A 22,754-nucleotide genomic window follows, 5' to 3' on the forward strand; every position below is an offset into this window, starting at 1 on the left:
AGGAGACCATGGATTTATATTAGTCAGATCTACAGACTTTGCCTTTTGTTTTCATGCACTTAGCCACTTATACTAAATAAATCCATGCTTGCCTTCTTAGCTAGGAACATTCAAGTATGAACTGCTATCATATTTTATAAATAAGTTAAAGGAAAGGTCATGGATTGCCTCAGGAACAGAACCCAAGACCTCATGCAATAAGTTATATTCTTAACAAATCATCCATATGGCCTCAGATTGAATATGCTTTTCACAATAAATCTCTAGCTACTAATCCACACTTTTATTCTGCAGTCAAGGATAACTACCAAGACTCCTGATCTCTAGAATGACAATTAGACAGGAGTTACATGATCTAGGTTGAATTGGTATTGAGATCTCTTCTTACAACTGAGGGTGATAAAATAAAAGGTCTTCAAATAAATTTACCTTGTGAATAAGAACATCATAATTGCATGGAACTGTTTTTTTATTTTTTTTTTCTTTTTTTTTCTTGTTTTTCTTTTTATTTTATTCTACTACATTTTATTTACTTTTGGTCACTTCATGAGAAATTATGCCAGATTACATAGTTCTGATACAAGAAATAGTGTCCAAAAATTACCAAAAAGCTAGTATTAAGGTACTTAATCTCCCTTCCTTGACCTGATGATTTAATCACTTGTGTTTACTAAATTCATAAAGAAGAGAAAAAAAAAATCACTAACAAAAATATTTAGTGACACTAAAAGATGCACAAGACACATCCTATAAACTCAGAACCTGAGAAATCAGATGTTGAAAAAGAAGTTTCCTGAACTCCTTGTCACTTTTTCATTGCCTGAAATGCTGTCAGCAACATTCCCTGAAAACACATGAACTTTCTGCTTTCATCTACAACAAACAGAAAAAGAAACTTATTCCAGCTCACAGACTGGTTTATACAGTTCCTCAGGGTCTCAGGCTTGCTAAGGCATGATGCTTCCCAAGCGCATAGAATAAGTGTGAGTCAGATAGACCCATCTGTTGATAAAAAGAGCATCTGAGGTCAGCCTTAAAACTTTGGAGTGTGTGTTTGATCAAGTTTTTGTTTATGTTACCAGAACCTTTCTGGTAAATGATACAAATACCATATCTAGACCATTTGCCAGCACATATTTGCTTATAGAAATATACCTTCTAGAGAAATATTCATTTTAAAATAATCTGAATCTATTTTTTTTTCCTTTTCCCAAATCTACTAATTCATTTTTAAATATGACAGGTGCCACATGAAGTGATAGAGGTAGATGAGATAGTTGATGTTGGCTACATATAAGACTTTGGTAGAATAATGATGTAAAAAATGATGATTTGTCTAAACAAACAAACAATAAAAAAATAGACCAGAGATTCTGTGTGCATTTTAAACAAGTTAAATATTAGCATAAACATGTGTTGCTGTTCCTGTATTTATGCCTAAACACCTAAACAAAACTGGCTGAAGCAATGCAGTTTCAGAAAATATTGAAATGCCATGAGTGTGAGAAGAATGATTATCTCAAGCTATAAAACTGTCAGACAATTCTGGCAATGTAAGAAACTTAAAAAGATAGCCATTGGTTAAATCCTCAATAAGGTACAACTGCATCAACATGAAATATGGAGAAATAGATTTTATTTTATGTTATGTCATATATAGTTCCTGAGGATTCAGTCTCTGAGTCAGTAAATGCTTTGGCTGAAGACAAGCATAGTCATGTAAAGCTTTTGTGTTGTGTTATGTAAAAATAGGACCAAAAATGTAAGTATTAGCTGTTTTTGCAAAACAAAACAAAACAAAAACAAACCTACCAATAATACAAAACTATAGTATTAATAAAAAAAGCACAGGAAGGCAAAGAGGTTGATAGAGATGGAGAATTCTTTCCATGTGTAAGGAGACTGAACTGAATGCACCTCTTCTGTTTGGAAAGGGTAACTTAAAGGAAAGTGAGATTTCATAAGTTTATGAATATTATGGGGAACTGGGAAGACCTATAGGATTCCTTTCAGTACAGAAGCTCATAACAACACACACACAATAAAGTTCTCAGGTAGCAACTTTAAAATAAACAACAGAAGGAAATGCTTTTCCATATTGTTGCATAACCACACTGTGAGGTCATTTCCACTAGATGCTGTGGATGCCAAAAATATAAATGGATTTAAACAGGGTTTAGAGAAATTCAGGGGAATGAATCTATAAGTAACCCAGATGCAATGTCTGGCTCAGGAAATATTTAAACTGATCACTGCTGGAGCTGAGGATAGATGGAGAGTTGGGCAGTTTATAAGACTTGTTTTTTTTCCCACTTTTTTCTGTGTATTCACTGTTGGCCAGAGCCTCTCTAACCCCCGCGGGAACGGGGTTAAGCTGAGGCAGGGGAAATTTAGGCTGGACGTCAGGAGGGGGTTCTTCACAGAGAGGGTGGTTGCACACTGGAACAGGCTCCCCAGGGAAGTGGTCACTGCACCGAGCCTGTCTGAATTTAAGAAGAGATTGGACTGTGAACTTAGGCACATGGTCTGAACTTTTGGGTAGACCTGTGCGGTGTCAAGAGTTGGACTTGATGATCCTTAAGGGTCCCTTCCAACTCAGGATATTCTATGATTCTATGATTCTATGATTCTAAAATTCATTTCACCCTAGGAGGGGGAAGTGCCATGACTAAACAATTAAAGATATTGTCATGTGTCTGGAGATATCTGAAGCGGACTTTGGATGTTTATATTCACAGAGTCTAAGAAAATACAGTTTACACGTAAAGTAGAACTTACAAGCTTTTCCCTCTTATCTAGATAAATAGAAAAGCTGATTTTTCTCCCAGATCTGCTTCATATTTTTCCCCTGTCAGTACCATAGTGGCAGTCTTTCTTGCTTTCATAGTCTGATTACTAAGATGCTCAGGGTCACTGCAGGTATGGGCACAATAAGGCTCATTGTTCTCCAGTGGGTACTGCTACAGGACAATTCCAGTATCCTATGAAAGGGAATGTGAGCAAAGGCCATATAAGGAAGAATGGCATTTCATGAAAAGAAACTATAGTATCAATTACTAAGATTAGCCAATGAAACTTATGTGGCTAGTCCAACACTTAGTTATAACCTACAGAAAATAACCATTTAGGCTCTTTCTGTAGCTGACAAAGAGACAAATGTGTTAAGGTTAGGTAGAGTGGTTTGGTTCTTTTCCTGTGTTGATTATAGAAAGATCATAAATAATTAGTTTATAACTGGTTCACAGCATTTTATATAGCTAAAGTTAGACAGGATAAATGCAATCTATAAGGTCTAATTTCTCAGGTGAATTCTCTTGTCAATGCAAAGGAATTTTCATCTTTGAATTCTGTGACAAATCCCAGGGGTGAATCTCCCTAAACATTTTGAATTCTTTTTTTTTTTTTTTTTCTTCCTAAATGTGATTTTCTTTCTGAAGTGAATTAAGCTTTAGTCAAAGATGGTGGATTTCCAGCCCTACTAAACCTTTTATTAATTCATGAACTAGATATAAAATAAACAGTAGCAATTTAATTCTTGTCCGCTTATTGCTTTTTCGGGGTCTCTTTGTGTACATGCCATCATCATCCTAATAGTTGTTCGGTCAGTGTGATGCATCCTTGCATTTGCATAAATGCTGAGGCTGACAATAAAGTTTCCAGTTAGTGCCAAGTGAGTTGGTGTTCTTGTAATGTTAAACACTTCTCCAGTGATCTGAGACCACGCATTTCATTTCATGTGGGATATTGAACAATTAACATCTTTCAGTTATTTAACCACCAGGACTGAGTATGAAATGACAACTTAGAGTCCCTTCATGAGCAAGTCATGATCTACTCAGCCCCCCAGTATACACATTTTTAACATAACTGAATGTAATTATAACTGAGGATTTTGCATAAGAAGAAACTGTTTAGTGTTCTTCAACATGCTTTAGTTTTAAATCTGATACTGAGTAGGGTATATCACTCTTGAAACTCTACCTTACTCCATATATGTATTTTTATATATATATAATATATACAGTAAATATACAACATTTTAAATGGAGAATTTAAGACAATAAATTGGAAGGACTACTGAAATTTGAAAAAGTTACTGAAAATTATTGTTTTTTTTTTTTTTTTTTTTTTATGAGAAGAGATCAAATCTCTGTTTATAAACTATTCAATATAGGAAGTTATCACATAAATTCATTCAACAGAGGAAGGAGAATATATTGTCAGTGCTTTCAGTCTCCATCCATATGTTTTCCCTATAAAGGTATTCAGATAAGCCTTTCAGACTTTCTAGAAATCTGGAGATAGTGTTACAAAAATCTGAAATAATACCTGTTGCCATTTTTTGAATTCTAGAAAGTAAACGAAATTCTCTTTATATATGAAAAATCTAGAAGGACTGTTATCTATACCATCCTTTGAAAAATCTGTCCCCTTTTGTTACTTTATCACCTCCTCTCATTGCAAGATATTTATTTTTATTTAGTTATGTATTTTTAATTACCTCTTGATTCTGGTCACATGGCAGGAAAGGAGGTGGAAAGGGATGGTTATCTGTTGAGAGTATGTCTCTTGCAGGCACAAATACAGCATAACCTGAAGAAATCTTGCTGTCTTCCTCTGTTATTGTACTTAATAACAGATACATGTAGAGAATAATGTAGCTGAGTCACTAACAGAATATTATATATTTATGTATATTGTATAATTCTTTTATGTAATTGTTTTTGTTAGCTTTCAGAATAATCTATAATGGAGAAACTGAGGCACTTTTTGGAGATGTGACTTTCCCAAGGTCCCCCAGTAGCTCTTTGCCTAAACCAAAGTTGGAATTCCTCCTCAGAGCCAACCCTGTCTTCTCTCAACTGATGACTTCTTACTTCTTGTCTTCAAAATATTGTTTCTTATTCTAACACATATATGTAAAGCATGCTTATTTGTTCTTCATATTTTGAATCCTGATTTAGAGTTGTTTCACAAAGGAGGTGCTGGTAATTTTCCTTGTTATTTCAAAGGCAAGGAAATACAAGATCCTATTTTCTTCTCTTGTTGGCTGAAGCTTCACAATCAAACATAACTTCCTTAAGCTTTTGAAGGAAAATTAAAAGAAGCTCTTGCCCTGCAGTTATTGGCAGCTGCAGCAGTGGTTAATTACCCATGTTTCAGGCTCAGATTTACTGTAGAGCTTAATCAGCATTTCTCCAGACTTGCGTAATCTAGGAATGGTTTTATGAGGAATGGCAGAAGTGTACATACAGGGTCACACAAAACCACTGTGTGGATGAATGTGACTTTAATGTCACTGTCACCATTCTAAAGCTCTGAGTGGAAACAAAGATCCCCATTGTCCACTGTGGCAAAGACACAGATTCTTTAAACTTTTTATTATAATTTAGCCTGGAACTGCACTGAGTGAGCTGTGCCAAGGTGAGTACTGGAAAACTATTTGTCTCTCCTTTTGCTCCTAGGTAGAGTTTTGGGCTATGGAGACCCTCATTGTGCATGAGTTCACTTTGATTCTCTTTGTGCAGTGAATGGAATATTAGCTCTATGATGAAACATGCATGTGGTTTCAGCAATGTTTTTGTCCATAAGTTGCTTCTGATGGGTAGCCCAAACCACCTAAACACCAGGTTTGCTCCTTCAAACACTTTCACCCCTCCAGCACATCAGTATTCCTTCAGGACCACAACATATCTGTGGCCAACTTCACACATTCTTTAGCCCCATCCCAGGATGTTATCACAGTATACAAAACCCACTCTGGTTAGTTGTGACACAGCCCTCACATTGTTGTAGGCATTTTGAAATTAAATGTAAGAAAACAAATTAGTAGTTCTGTCTCAGGGCTACAGATTTAATTTTGTGCTAGTAAAGTCAATAATAGAGATATCATCCACATATCCAGATATAATCTACACTGTTAAAGTAGCAGAATTAGTAAACTTCACAATTTCATTTAGGCCAGGTAGTGCTATTCAGGCTCAATTCCCAGTACCTAGTCTGGATGATCTCACAGTGTTTTATAGCAGAAAAGCTTTAAAAATGAGAGATTTGGTTATCCCTCGGGGTTAAGGAATGGACTTTGGGACTGTTTAAGTTACTGAACTGTATCCAGACGTGCAACTTGAGATGCACAGAAGGCCTTGGTCAAAGGTCTGTTCTGATCCAGAGAAGCCATGTGCACACAAGACACCCTGAGCCAACAGGAATGGACACTAGGCATCACTGTGTGGAGCAAATGACTTCAGCACTGTACATTTAACAGTTGTCCAGGGTGCTTAGGACTATTTTCAGAACAGTCTGGATGAGATTTTCAAGGGGAAGTCTTGGACATGTCCTTTACATTATAGTGAATTAGGTGCTCCAAAGACAGGCTTTGGCGGTTTGTGCAGTCTCTGTTTATACTGCCTGAGCTTTACAGGACTCTCAGGTGTGTGCCAGAGGGAGATGTGGATCTTGCCTGCAGCAGGGGAAACAGAGGTCTGCAGGAGGCCTGAGAAACAGGGTGTGGTGACTTACTACAGTGCTGAGGTGCATATCATTAACTACAGCTGGGAGATTTAAACAGGTCTCACATTGTTGTGGGTCTGGAGAAAGAGACTCTCTTTGTAGGGGTGTTAATAGCTCCACATCCCTGGATTAAAAGACATGGGACAGCATCCTGTGGAGGCAAAACACCTACTAAACATATCAGGGCAAGCAAGAAAGCCTTGCTTGCATGGGTGCTGTAGTCATGAGGCAGCTTTCTCTATGCATTTAATCTGTATGTGAAAAATACCAACTGAAAACTGTGGCAATAGGAATGTGCAGCGTATATTTTCACCCAAGCAAAGTTGGGAAACTACAGATCAGGTTATATAAGGTTTGGTTCAGTATTGAAAGTATTGAGACATTGTACATGAATTTGTAATTAAATATGTAATTAGGTTTTCTTTTTAAAAAATGCCAAATTGTTGATGTTTCCTAGAGAGGAGGAATTAATTTTTGTTCAATCACTAATACAGTTTTCTTTCATTTTGTCAAAATGTTGTGTTTTCATAATGTAATCTCATTTCCGTGTACTGTGCTTTGTTTTAATTATGATGCAGCTGGCTGACTTTAATAGTTAGCTATGATATGTAATTCACAATGGTAAGCAAAAAAAAAAAGATAAATTCAAATTAAATACAAAATATTTTAATGAATTTTTACAAAAGTTGGATGTTGTTATTCAAATTTGTGATTCTGATAAAACTGTAGCTTGATAGTAAATTGTTCTATTATTTTTTCCCATTCTTATCACAAATATAATGGATTTGAAATGAACTAGTAAGAATCTATAGAATATAAAACATTCTTTACAATATCTCAACCAATTTGTTCTTTTTTAGATCTGTGAAGAGGAACTATTTCATCCATAACTCTGAATAGACATTTGGAGGTAAAACAACTTAGCATAAAGTAGCGTAGAACCATAGAACTGGGAGAAGACAGTAGCAATGACAGATACTTTCTCTCCTGCTTGTTTAACTCGGAGCTCAAGAGCAGGTACACGATGTTCTGAGGTATTGCAAAAACTCATTAGTTCTCTATAAGGAAAGTTTGCCCTGGAGTTCAGTTATTATCCTTGAAGCTAACGATGTGAGTTGAAATTCTATGCAGCTTCAGTGCAGCATGTCTCTACATTTACTGTGTCACCTCAGCTGAACCCTTTTGGCTCTGAGAGCCTTGCTGTAGCCCGTCAGCAAAATTACAGGTTGTGGTGAGCAAATGCTTCAAGTTCTTGGGTAATTTCTGGAATAATCAATGGAAATTTTTACAGCTCTAGTATTCCTGATGAAAGGATAATCATTTTTCCTATTTTGCTTGAACAAATGGATAACACAGACTCCAAGACCAGAGTGCAAACACACTTATATTTCTATAGCTCAAAATTTTATTCAGTCACATGAATGAGTGCTGTCCATTGAATTCCCCAGTCTCTTACTAAAATTGCAATTACTACTGGCATTGGACAGCAGGTAATATGCTCTTTGCTTGCAGGTGCAATATGCTGATTGCCATTTATAACACTTTTCCCCACAAGAATCATTTATTTGGACGGTAATGCCATCATCTTGTTCCAGTTACCCATTTGTGCTAGAAATCTGTGAAACCTAGATGTATATAATGTAATTATTGATAAAAGAGGCAGATGCATATGCAATGGACCACATTTTGTGAGGCTCATTCTTGTCTGTGAAGCAGATGAGAGATATTAAAAGGCTTCCATTTGATGTTGCTGGCTAGTGCTAAAGTCTTTATTCACTGCAAAACACTAGAAGTGCATGATAGAGATGGCTTAGATTAATCTCCTTGACTAGCCCTGTAAGGCAGAGCAGCTCCCTGAAGAAATGATCTTCCTGAGAGGCACATGATCCCTTCACCATTCATTCAGGAGTAGCACCGTTTCTTGTTGCCCCAAGCATAAGACTGATCCCATTGAGACCAATATGACTCCTATCTAAGTAGCCATGTACACTTCACAAGAGGAAGCCAGATACAAACACCCAGTTAAAACACTTCCATACAAAAATCCACTCTTATCGTTACAAAATTCAGAGCTAGACTGAGATTTAAAATGTCCCTATAAGAATTATATTAATTGCTCTCAACTTCCCTACATGAGAGAATAATCCAGATAAGAAATTCAGACTCAGATCCTTCACCATGCTGTAAATCAACAGTTTGGTTATAAATCAAATCTCTCAATAATTTAGCATCTTTGTATTAAGTGCTACTCCTTTTCTGCTGAATGGGTGACTCAAAACTGGGAAATAGTCAGATGATATTGTGTACCAGAATAAAATCAAAATCTTATAGGATACATTTGATCAAAATCCAAGATTTCTAAACCTTGTTATAAACTTAATCAAGGTCAACTGTATGTATACTACCTGCAATTTCAATTTGAAATTTAATTCAGAACGGAAGTTGTCATTTTATATTAGGAAGTAGGCTAATTATGTTATTTTGTATGTAAAAATACTAATGGAAACAACCCAAATTTAAGGCTTGAGATAGGAATATAGTATATGGATTTATGAGGGTAATGTTGGGGGAACATCCTGGGCTCAGTGGTAATTTCTGAGCAATGTAACAGGCTCTAAAGTGATCTGCAGTCCACACCGCAAGCTCTTCCCTGAAAGCATTCTTGCTACTTGAATCCAATTTTCATACTTCTAAATTATACAAAATATAGTGAATATTCAGACAAAGTGCAATGCATTTAGCAATGACAGATAGACAGTTAAATAGGCTCATATGAATTGCAGAGAACCTTACTTCATCTTTCCCATTCCTGAAATGGCCTGGAAAGCATGAATAACTAAATCTAAAACCGTGTATTTCCTTCAGATTCTCATTGAAATGTAGGAACAGGTTGGAGGGCTGTGGAAATCCAGGGACTTTACATGAATTTAGGAAATTAAGGGCAAAGCTACTGCTTGTGCTGTGCTTCAGAGTTGTCACTGTAAAGGGCTGAGGAACTGGGCCCTACTTTGTATGTAAGCAATGTTGGGGTGGCCATGTCAGATGTATTTTTGTTAGCTACAGAAACAGAAGAAGACAGGTGGAAGAGGGGGAAGAGTACTAGTTGAATTTCACAGAACGTCCATTGCAGCAGCCTCATGTTCTGTCTGAAAGTGCTTATCTTCCCCAGTGGGTTTAGTGTCCTGAAGAGTGTATGAATGGAAATTCCCACTAACTTCCTCTTCTAGCACATCTCTGTACCTGGTGTTTCCTATCCTTAGGCTCTACACAATTCCTAGTACACAGAGCAGAGATACTGGCTAACTTCAGAGAAGCTTAGATTCACTGTGCAGCCCAAAGCCTAACATTCTCTGCATTGCTCAGGAGGGCTTCGTTTTCTGCACTGATTACACAGGGAGTTTAGATCACTCGTCTCAGCTTTTTCTTTTGTCGTGCCGGAGCTAAGCACCTATCTGGTGAAGTTACATATGTAAAGCATTCAGGCTGCTTATGGCCTTGGTTTCTGCACTGCTTTGAATAAATCTCTTTTTCGTTATAAATAATACATTAAACTTTGAAAAATTTAGTCTAGAGCTACTTGAAGCATCATTTCCTTTACTTCAGAGAAAAAGACATTTTTGTATGCTTTAAGGAAGAGCCAATCTCAGATATGGGAGAGGAGAGGTGCTGCTGAATGATTGCACTGTTCCAGGTGTAAAGCTAAGCTCTAGGATACAGAACACTCACTTGTATCACACCCCCATACCAACTTTTATGAGTCCCAGAGGAATGTACAAGAACACACAGATGATCTACACAATTCCCAAGTTACAGAATAAAAACATACATATTTTTGTCATCCTAAAAAGCATGTCAGACAGAACTACTCCAAGGAAGATAACTACGTGGGTTGAAGATGTGCAGCAGCACTGCAACAGACTCCTGATCTCTGTTAGCAGATAAAAGTTGCTTCATGAAATCTTCCCTTTTTGGCATGATCCAGTAAAATGGGCTCTTTCTTTTACCTGTGGGCAGTAAGCATTCCACTTCTTTAAGAAGTATGTTTACTAAAAGAAGTATGTTTGATCTGGACGAGGGCATTGAGTGCACCCTCAGTAAGTTCGCAGATGACACCAAGTTAGGTGCGTGTGTCGATCTGCTTGAGGGTAGGAAAGCTCTGCAGGAGGATCTGGATAGGCTGCACTGATGGGCTGAGGTCAACAAGGCCAAGTGCCAGGTCCTGCACCTGGGGCGCAATAACCCCAAGCAGAGCTACAGGCTGGGATAGGAATGGTTGGAGAGCTGCCAGGCAGAGAAGGACCTGGGAGTGATGGTGGATAGTAGGCTGAATATGAGCCAGCAGTGTGCTCAGGTGGCCAAGAAGGCCAACGGCATCCTGGCTTGTATCAGAAACAGTGTGACCAGCAGGGCTAGGGAGGTGATCGTCCCCCTGTACTCAGCTCTGGTGAGGCTGCACCTCGAGTACTGTGTTCAGTTTTGGGCCCCTCGCTACAAGAAGGACATCGAGGTGCTTGAGCGAGTCCAGAGAAGGGCGACGAAGCTGGTGAGGGGCCTGGAGAACAAGTCCTACGAGGAGCGGCTGAGGGAGCTGGGCTTGTTCAGCCTGGAGAAGAGGAGGCTCAGGGGCGACCTTATCGCTCTCTATAGGTACCTCAAGGGAGGCTGTAGCGAGGTGGGGGTTGGTCTGTTCTCCCACGTGCCTGGTGACAGGACGAGGGGGAATGGGCTTAAGTTGCGCCAGGGGAGTTTTAGGTTAGATGTTAGGAAGAACTTCTTTACTGAAAGGGTTGTTAGGCATTGGAACAGGCTGCCCAGGGAAGTGGTGGAGTCACCATCCCTGGAAGTCTTCAAAAGACGTTTAGATGTAGAGCTTAGGGATATGGTTTAGTGGGGACTGTTAGTGTTAGGTCAGAGGTTGGACTCGATGATCTTGAGGTCTCTTCCAACCTAGAAATTCTGTGATTCTGTGGTTCTGTAATGTAGCAGACTGGTGCAGTGTCTCAGGAACATGGACAATAAATCAAGAGGACTTGCAAGCATTGCCAGTTTAGGAAATTATCAAAAGGAAGTATCAGAAGCTAATGTCATTGGTTATAATCCTTTTGTCATGGTCAACACATAAATCTCACAGTAGAGGTCATAACTATTGTTAAGTACACTGTCAAAGAAGGAACACAGTGGGAGAGAGTTTGTGATTTTATCCAACTGCCACCTGCTGAGGAGATAAATCCCAAAGTGTGGGAGCCTAATGTGAAGACTGAATGTCAGCTATAACAAATTTTGACTGAGTTATTATAATGAGCTGTCTTATTGATAGACCAAGTCTGTCACTGTAATCTTGCCATGTCACCTAAGGCATCGAAGCCTACAACCACTGTATGTATTGTTTTTTCTTCGTCAACATTGTTTGCAATTCCTGTGTTTCCACCCTTGTAAACTCCTACCAAAAGAGCTGTAAAATTGGAACCAGACTGAAGTAGAGGGTCTTCTCAAGTACCAGTGTATGCTGATCTTATTTTGATCCTATTTCGATCTTATTTTGATCTTATTTTGATCCTACTGTTGAGGACAACCAGCAAGATGTTAAACCTTCCAGTGTCGGGCTTCTTATTGGTGTCTGTGTTTCATGGATATGCAGCAAAATTGTTCTTACAGTGACCTGACTGATCCACAACTTTGTTTCATGTCATATTGTCTCCAGGGAAACTAAAGGGAATGAAGCATTGTGGCAAAAGCTTCTAAGCAAATAGACATATTTCTTTAGCATCCTTCAGCACTGGCTCTGAAATTAAGCAGATATTGGGTAATTTTCCTCCACAGAAGTAAAAACTGAGGTATTTCCTGCAATTTAGTTTTGGAAGCTGTTGGATAGCTGTGATGAAGGCACTAATTTGGTCCAGATCAACAATTTGACAGGTGTATGCTGTTTCCCATGTAATAACAAGAGCCACTAGCTATAGTTGTCCATCTGACAGAGCCAGTGAAGCAACTCAGTTATGCATTCAAAGTGTGAAAGCAGACTGGTGTTAACTCAACTGTTGAACTGGCAGCTGCCTCATGACTTTTATGTATTAGTCTCTGATGATAGGAAGCAGTGATAATGATTGGCCACAGACCTGATGACCTCCCTGGAAAGAAGAAAACTGTACTGTACATTCATCATTAAAAAGGACAAAGGTTTCTGTTCCATGATAGAGTTCCTCTAACTTTGCAACAAAATAAGATGACACATCAGTTTCCTTTCAATAATGCAAAGCAGACAAAACCTCAGCTCACTGGCTTCTTTAGATAAATGGAGAAAGTCCAGCATGGTGCATATATAGAATTTGGTTCACACTTTTCATTTTTGGTGCCATCAGTGTTGTGAGATAACCATATATCCAGCTTCTGTTATTGTTATTGCCTCATCAGTCAATGCTTTAGTTGCTTATGTTATTCCAGTAACTTCACCAGAACTTTGATTACATTTAAATTACTTGGCAGTGTATATCATGCATATGCAAAATTTTCCGATTGCTCATAGACAAACTAAAATGAGCTGGCACCACAGAAAGTGACAGCTTTAGGGACCATATTTCACAAAAGATTTTATATATCAAACAAACAAAAAAAAAAGGCAAAGGCTGTCTAATTAAATAGTTTAAGTTGAATAAATCATTTAAACATAGTAATAGGGAATCAGATTAAGTTTCTATGAATTTGCAGATTCATAACCATTTCCATATCATCATAGTCATGTAGAAAATATGATGGAAAAGATAATGTTATTCTTTGTATTTTAATCTTGTCAAAATTTCATATAAAATTAAAACAAAAAGAGTTTACACTTTGTGAAATTAGATGGCAATGGTGTTCAGTAACTCATTAAAACAGCAAGACCAGCCATGTGGGTACAAACTACAATATGCAGCTATTCCTGATCAAGTTTTTAAAATGAATTTAAATTTCTTGTAATGTACAGACAACAATTGAATTACATGATGGAGATTTTTCTTGCTTTGAACTACAAAAGCTCTTTTGAGTTGTGTGCATATTCAGTTGGGGGTGGTGGAAGATGAGTGAAAAACGTTGTAGAAACACAGAAAACAATATGTAATTTTGCATTTTCCCATAAGAATTGGGGATCCTCAAAGCAGACCCATGGGCATTCCAAAGACATTCCAAATGCCACACACTAGGGCAGTGGCATAGGAGGAGTCATAGTTTGATCCTTAGCCAATGTCATTATGATCTGGCTCTGTTAGCTCTTTAATTGAGGCATTGTCTCAGGTTAAAACAGGTTCTAAAAGCTATACCCAAATGCTATAGGACTGTCAAAGTTAAAAGGGTGGGTACTATTTCCCTCTCAGCTTCATCATGCATCCATAAAACTTGTTTTCTAAGACTACTATTTCATTAAAGAGCATGCAACTGTATCAGTAGAAGGAAAAGGATAGAGATCCAGCCACTAACAGGGGATACCATAACTAAGTAAAGACTGCACAGGGTCTATTTTTATCATGAACATCTGTTCACTTATTGTTTTTGTCCAGCCCCAATATAGTCAGACTTTTGCAAATGGGACAATAAGGGATTTATTTTAATAATTTTTATTTTTATTTTTAATATTATTATTTTTATTTTTTTTCAACCATGGTCTTTTCTCAGACAGCCTCAGAATGTGATAAAGGGCAGTCTCAGTAGCTATCACATTAACTCGGGATACTTCTTGACCTTTTTAGCTGAGATGATCTGTAGTCTTTGTTTAGAAAGAATGTGTTCAAATAAAAGTCCATTTCTACTTCTCTCTTGCTTCTTCCCCACCATTAAACATGAAAATAAATAAAATTAAATAATAAAATAGCATAACCTGTGGATTATCCATGTGGTGGAGTATTTTGTGCTTATGCAGTATATAAGTACCTGTTCAGAATGGGATTGAGCTTTTAGCTGATTTATATTCCACTATACATTTCTTCATCACAAGGTGATGCCAAAATAGCTCAGGTACCTGAAGTACTGTGGGCATCTGATTATGTACAGTAATCTCTTTGCCTGTGGTCACTTCTATATGACTCACTAATGCAGTGAAAACACAGTTACTTTCTGTAAAGCAAAGAAAGGCTTATATCTTCTGTATGTTTATACTATTTTTTATTTTGTTGTTTATTCATGACAGTGGCTCAGAAATTATGCAGTATTCTAATTATCACAATTGTGTCCAAAAGAAGCATTTCTGTTACCAGTACCTCAGTCTCAGTATTTGGGCCACAGTATACCATTTAACTGCAGCTGTTGAAATTGGCTGAATTTTTACAATACCAACTGCTGAAGCTATAGTATGACTATGTTAATCCTACCATTTATATTAGCACAAAAGTAACTGAATACTAAAGCTGCTCAATTTGCATTACAAAATCATTTCAGTAAAATAATAGCAAGTATGAATCTGTATTCTTATGGCATCAAATAAAACTGGCCTTTTGTGCATAAGATTTATTTCAAAATAGAATTAACCATGAAGAGTTCTACAGGGAATTCCTGCCCTTTTTCATATGAGTTTTAAGCAGCATTTTCCGAGGCAGGAATCAATATGGATAATATTACAGTTCAGATGGGCAAAATAAACAAGTATAATTTCCTTTAATCACCTATGAATATGCATAAACCAAATATCTCCTCTGTGGTTTAGATATCAGAGGCTCATTGCTCATGTAAGAAAGCTTAAAAAAAAACACACACACATAAATAAAACATACACAAACACACACACACACAATTGAGGGAAAGACAGTGGGTTGAGAATAGACAAATCCTTCATTCCAAGTATATTAAATGACAAGAAAATTTAGGTACCATGTAAATATTCCATAAAGCCTACAAGATTTGTTAATTTTTTTTTCAACATCAGTCAAGACAGCATCCTGGATAACTGTTACAATAGTCCAGAACAAACAAGGAAACACAGAGAATGACATGTTTATTTTCCAATATTTATAGAGTGACTTGGATAACTTTGGCCAAGGAAGAACAAATCCATCTCAATAGCTATTACACAGCAAATAAAACTGCATGAGCAACTCCTTGGTGTAAAGCACTTACAGGGTAATTGCAGGCACTGTTCTACAAGGAAAAGGAAACAAGCCACCTCAAAAGCAGTAGAATAAGAAAGGCTCACTATAATGCTTAGGTCATATAGTTAACAAATGATAACAGATGCATCTATTATTAAGAAGAGTCTGATTCTCAACTGGACATTGGTTTCCTTATTCTACCAGAGTAACAAGAGAAGCTTGAAATTAGATTGAGCTCCTGAATGGTATAAATTACTTACATGGGCAAATTGCCATCTCAAGAACAGGCAGCTCAACTAAGCTGCAGTACCTGCCTACATGTGCTCATCAAAACCAAATTCACCCAACTTAACCAAGGACAGATGTGAAGGCTGAAATGTGACAATGTTACCCCCATTTGCTGAGCAAATGCATAAATCCTGTTGTGAGTATTCAGTCAACAAGACGTAACTCATATATGGTGCCCAATGACAGGACAAGAGGCAATGGGCATAAACTGGGACACAGGAGGTTCTGTCTGAACACCAGAAAGCACTTCCTTTACTGTAAAGGTGATGGAGCACTGACACAGGTTGCTCAGAGAAGTTGCAAAGATTCCATCCTTGGAGATCTTCAAAAGCTGCCTGGCCATGGTCCTGAGCACTCTGAGTTGCCCTGCTTGAGCACGGGGCTGGACCAGGTGACTTCCAGAGGTCCTTTCCAATCTTAACTATTCTGTGATTCTGTAAAGGAAAAAAATATATATATTGAACTCATGTGTGAATCTTAAGATAATCATGTAGGGAATGTACAGGAAAAGAAGCAAAGTTAATAAAAAAAAGTAAAGTTCAAAATATAATAAAAAATAAATAAGTAAAAATATAAATTATAGTAAATTATAATAAATAAAATAAAACAATATAAAACAAAATAAAATATAATGCAATACATAAAAATAAAATAATAAAATAAAAAAGTAAAGTTAATAAAAAGGGTTTCATAAAGAAAAATTAGGAAGATATTCTGTGCATCAGGGAGAAGGCTCCTAGATCCAAGGAAAATGGTTTTATTGCTGAAGCAGAGGTTTCCCATAATAAATGCTAAGGTGTTTAGCAGACATGGACGTTATTCATGGTAACTTCTCACTTAGGACAGGGAAAGGCAACAAAAGAATTAAGAGAGCATAATGTTGTTTATTTGTCACTGGTCTACATTGACTTTTTGGAAGTCACGAAGTAGTCAGCAGTTACACAAAACCAATATAAATTATTGTCCAAAAATCATAATAATACATTTATATATAGTTTTATACTAATATCTATTACTATCCAAGAATAAAGTGATGTGGAATCAGGCTTAAAATTCATAAATGGCAATCTTCAGAAGAAAGGGAATGTAAAATTACATACATTTGGTAGTAAAAATCATTTATGATTCTTCATCTTTTTCCTTCTCCCTAGTGTTGCTATCCATAGGATAAAATTGGAGATAAAATGCTAGTCCATGCCCTCTTGCATTTTTAAATGCAACCTATCCCTGTTATCTCTTTTCATCTAGACTTCACATATGAGATGAGAAACAATAATTTTATTTGGCATGTGTGATATTGTCCAGCTATTTTTACAAGAATGCTGAACACAGCTGTAAGTTTCAGACTCATAATGCACTTCTTGCTTGGTTACACGATACAGTTATTTCATATTCAGTGCTGTTAAAAGCAGCTAGGGTCACTTGTTTCCCATCTAACATTTCTGGCTCATGGAATTTTTCAAATTGACAAATAGGTTCAGTGTGGGTTCAGCACTGTTTTGAAGTCTTGATTTTTGCTGATACTTCTTAAAATTCCAGCTCCTTCTCCCTCATTCTCCCCAGGCACTTCAGATTAGACGTAAATAGGCAGCATTCTTATTCATGTCAGTAGTGGTTATGATTGCCTTATGACTCCTGAACTGCTGGGAAAGTATATATTTTCCATAAAGTTTTGCCTTCAGTATTTACCTGCCTGTCAATTTAGCTTTCATTTTTCTGATGCCAAGACATATAATTCTATTGAGATTCCAGTTTGTATTTTTCTTCCAGTGGTTCAGAAAAAAAGTAAAAGGAAACTTAACAGAAATATGCATTTTTATGGAATTTTATTTTTCTGTTTATAGGACTCTGCTTTTCTCCCTAATATGTCACCATGCGAAACCTTCATCAGGTGGAAATGACTAAGACCTTGTTTAGCTGAATATAAGATTGTTGAGCAAATGACAGCCCCAAGGTTAGATTACAATATTTCTTTAGCAGTTTTTTTCTCTAATGTAGTTCTGACTGTTTCATTAGTTTATTAGGTTCCACTGTAAAGAATATAAGTATTTGCTTTACAATAGGACAGGATGACTCATATTACATATTTTTATCTATGTCTAATGTAGCATACCTGAATGGGTAAAGAGAAACTCGATAGTAATTACCTCTGGCCTGCTAAGTAACAGATGCAATACAGATAGATGAAATATTCTAATCAAAATCTACAATTTAACGAAATGTAATTCTATACTTGTAGTCACATTATAATGATTATTATGATGATCATTATCATTTATTATTTTTATTATTTTTAGAAAAAGTATTTATTAATAATTTATAGTTACTACTAATATTTTTCTACAATCTTTCTTTATCTTCCTTTCTATATCTCTTGCACAAAAAGCAATGGTACAGATCACCTTTGACTGATCATTTTTATGTACAGCATTCATTATTTCATTGTGATGTAGCCTCTTTAAGCTGTCTTTCTGAAGATATTCTCCCAGATCTAAGGGCAAAATCAGATCAGTCACACTGTTCTGAGATTGTTTTATCTTGATTGTTTTTACAGAGATACTGCACGTCTTGATTTAATCTTACATATCTGGATCTGTTAAAATGTGCAAGCTGAACTTACCCCATTAAAGAGGATGCATTGTGTTCACATTTGGCTTTGATTCATGATGTATCAGTACCTATTAACTGTTCTGGTAGATGATATTATACAAAACTTTACTGTGTGAAGAGTGGTTTGGTGTTCCTTAATATTCTGAAAACTCATTATGAAGCAGAAACTATGTATCAGATTGAATATTTTTAGCCTTCCCACCTAAAACAGTTCTACCCTTTCTGAAAATGCCTTGTCTTGCTCATCTAAAGATTATCCTTATGGCTGCTTCAAGGTGAAGCTCTACTGTCTTAATGTGTATTTAGATAGGAACTTGGAATCTTTCTTGGGGGAGAAAGGACATGACCAACCTAATTTCAGAAAATTGTTTTCTGCCATGTTTTTAAAATTGCTTAAACATGGCCAGCTGGTTAGACGGGGGGTTCAGAAAATTGGAGTTCACAAACTTTAAGGATTGAAGGCCAAAAATATGCTAGTTTATTTCCTTGAGGAATTTTTTGTCATTGTTGCCAAAGACAGGCACAGTAAGGAAGATTAGAAGTCGTGTTTTGGGAGAGAAGAGAGTTTGGAGAAGGCACAGAAGAGTGTTACAGGAGTGACAAAGATGAAGGAAGGGATATTGGCAAGGGAATTGATGAAAAGTATGACGGAAGCAGAATGAACAAGGTTATCACTGCTAGGATAAATGTCTTCCACAACCCAGAATGGTACTTCACATTCTTTTATTGTCTAGCAAATGTCTGTAATATGTACAGGAAATAGAGGGTTATTTTCCCTGTGGAGACTGGGAAACATAAAAAGAACAGATGTCTGATCATCCTATGTGATTTTTTTTTTTCCCCATAGGACTTATATTCAATCTGAAGGTCATATTAAAGCACTGACCAGATACCTACTGCAATTTTGTTTTTTATCCTCATACCTGAGTTCATATTGGTTCCCACATAATTAATACAAATATTGTCTGGATTCAGAGAAGTGAAGATTTCTTTCCCTATTACACTGCAATATCTAAGTTCTTTCAATGCTGTGGAAAAAGAAAACTATTACTTCTCTTTCCATCATCTCCCCCCAATCTGAAATTTTGACTCACTCCAGAATAGCTTGGAGAGTATAATTTAGGGTAATCACCCACAATGTGAGACATCATATTTCTAGTCCTGCTTTAAACCAAGATGAGCAGGACTTGAATGTCTTCTGTATTGTTGGTGAGCTCATCTTCATCAGTGTTATATAAAAAAAAATCCTCACAAATACTGAGCACTAAAAGTTTCACTGAAACTGGTATTCTTCTGGAGAGGTGTTTCAATGTCACTGAACACAAAAAAGCCATTACACCTAGAAATTGACCATAAGTCTTACTTTGGAAAACCACTAGAAATGACAATGGAAGGAAGAAGACACCATAGAATAATGATATATGATAATATGACAAAAAATAAATCAGCACAGAAGAGAATTTCAAATAAGTCTGTTTCTCTCTCATATTAACCTTAACATTCTCTTAATTATTATCTTTTGGTTTTATTTTAGAACACAGAAACCTCATTGTGCAAGCAAAAGGTCATAAACAATGACCTAAAGAAAGTACATTCTAAGTTGAGACAAGACAATTAAATACAAGTTGCAATCAAGGGAGCAAACTGAAGTTGTAAGTATAAGGTTATTGAGTCACACAGGCAAGAAAATATGGTTCCATATTTGAGTGAACAGCTCAGCTAAAGGCCTTCAATTAACTACATCAACTAGCATTAGTGGACTTCTGTGCTTAGCTATTGCAGAATTTTCTGTATAAAACTCAAATAGATTCAATATCATGAAACAAGAAGTTCATTTCCTTGCATGCTTATTTCCATCTACAGTTAATGTCTTTCTACGTATTCATATTGACTCTGCAGAATAGTGAAGTGTCTTATATAGTTTGTTGTTGTTGTTGTTCATTTTGCTTTGACTTTGACAAGACAAATTATCTGCAATTTTACTTAAAAAAGAGAAAACATGGAAAAACAAGCACTAAGATTGTTGGGAAAGGTGTATTCATAAAAAAAAAATAAAATAAAAAAATAAAAAGAAAGAGCAAGGAGAGGGAAGTATAGTGTTCTTTTTCCATTTATTGAAAGTAATTAGTGTTGCAGAATTTGCAGATTTTTTAATGATATTATATTGATTTTTCAATTATTAAATAGATCTTCAACTATTATTGAGTAAAATCCTAGGATTTTAACTTTGTTTTACAAGGCACACCCTTGCTCTGGAAGGCAAGCAAATATATGGAGGAAAAAAAGCAGTCTAGTTTATACTATGCTATTGACCTAACATAAATTTAATGTGTTTTATTCATGGGAGAATGGTACTCCAGATTTTGCCCCTTCCTTATATCTGTGTAAATGAGGAAGCTAGATCAACATGTACTCTAGGATTCTTTCACATGCTAACAATGTATAGATATATTATGTAATACCATAATTCACTGGAAAGAGAAAGAGGATTTTTTTTGTTTTGTTTTGTTTTGTTTTAATGCATTTGCCAGTGAACAAAATGAGGAAATAAAACTAAGCACCTGATATTCTTTTTTGTCATAAAGCATATTTTCTACAACATACCATATGGTCTTCCTGCCACTGATGCAACTCTATAATATACAGCAGAGGTATATCTGCAGTAAAACTGGGTTAGAATAAAAATAATCTATCCCCCACATTTTTGAAGGGAAGAATGGGAGTTATTTCACCTGCACAGAAGCATTTCCCTGCTCTTTTGTCTTTTTGAGTTACTCTGAGTTATTCAACCAGATATGCTTCTCATCTTAAAATATAGTCATGTCTGCTTTGCAGCAGAGAGAATCATTAAACACATTTATATTTCTAACAACAGGATTAATTCATAGTTATTCCCCTAGATTTCTGACAGGAGAGAGAACAATTTCATCCAAAATCAACACCTGAATTTCCAAACTAGATACTTGGATTTATAAATTGCTTTGCTATGATGGTGCATTATACACGCAGAAGTTAATTCACATGTAAGTAAAGTGTGATTATAAAAGCATTGTTGCTCACCCTTCTTCTCACTGTGAAAAACAGATGAAACTGAACAGAATTAGAGGCTTTTACCCTATTTAAATAGCTGTAGTGTTACTAAAGAAGAGCTATTCTAGAATAACTATCCTTGCATAACACACTATGTAAAAAAAAAAAAAAAAAAAAAAAAAAAACAACTTCTTTTGTCACATGTCACCAGCTAACATTGAAAACCTTCATAAGAACCATGTTTCTTTCATACTGCAAAAATGAAAAACAAAACTAAACAAAAACACACATTGTATTTCAGATACCACTGAATGAACAAGGACTAGCTATTTGAAGATGACAACCAAGTGTGAACTCAGAATGATGCTGACATTGACCTTGGATTTTTGTTCCATTCTAATAATTATTTTAGAATAAATACGCCTTATTTTTTGAGTGTGTAACAGGCAACAAATAATCTTGCAGATGTTTCTGAGTACTCATCATTATAAAAACACCTTTCTTTTCATAGCTTTATTCCAGCATGGAGATGTGCTTTCCCTTTGAATTACTAGCAAGCTTTCATAATTGCAATTTGTAGGAGAAAATAAAAGAAAACAAACAAGCAAACAAAGGAAAAAAGGAAAACTCTATAAGCAGTTTTCAGCTGTGATCTTACGCTGCTGAAGACCCAAGAATTTACTGTTGGATATACAGTAGCAAATGTTTTTGCCATTATTTTATTACATTTCATAGCAAAGGAAAGGAATAGTGCATCAATGCTTTATGTTTTCTTTAAGGAAAAACTGACCTGGGTCACAGAAGACCAATGGGAATATATGCTATAGGATTCATATTTATTCTGTTTGCAAGAGCCAAGTGATTGAACATCTGCGAACCCATATTTAAAGAAAAACTTTCCCAGACTGTTTGATAGTTTTTGCATCTGTAGCAATGTACTTTGGATCATATTAATAACTCTGCCCAAGTTAGACAAAAAGCATTTCTGTTAGTATTTCTTTCCTGGGCTAACCCTTATAAGAAATATGTTCAGAATTTCCAAAATAATAATTATAATTCTAAATTTATGATCTCTTTTATTTTTGTGCTTCTACAAAACAATTCTAGATTTGCATGTATGATACTGCTTCAAGGTTTTGGATCATTCAGAGGTCTCTTAAGTTAGAAACGCATAGCATATTTGTTTGATTTTCATTTTTGTATAAGAATATATTTCTCAATTTATTAATATCTGTGCAACTCTGTGCAGGAATGTGGTAGATT

At 36.1% G+C, this 22,754-nt stretch overlaps 1 long non-coding RNA gene across 1 annotated transcript in view; it reads left to right on the plus strand.

The window, feature by feature from the left end:
• Positions 1–21,945, plus strand: part of LOC311434815 — a 49,303-nt gene extending 27,358 nt beyond the window's left edge. Inside the window, exons 4-5 of the long non-coding RNA XR_014691745.1 lie at positions 7,371–7,420; positions 21,793–21,945. This is a non-coding gene — a long non-coding RNA (uncharacterized lncRNA). The remainder of the gene's footprint in view (positions 1–7,370; positions 7,421–21,792) is intronic.
• Positions 21,946–22,754: the final 809 nt, after the last annotated feature.

The sequence above is a fragment of the Aythya ferina genome (genome assembly GCF_964211825.1).
Source record: "Aythya ferina genome assembly, chromosome: 3".
NCBI classification, from domain to species: domain Eukaryota; kingdom Metazoa; phylum Chordata; class Aves; order Anseriformes; family Anatidae; genus Aythya; species Aythya ferina.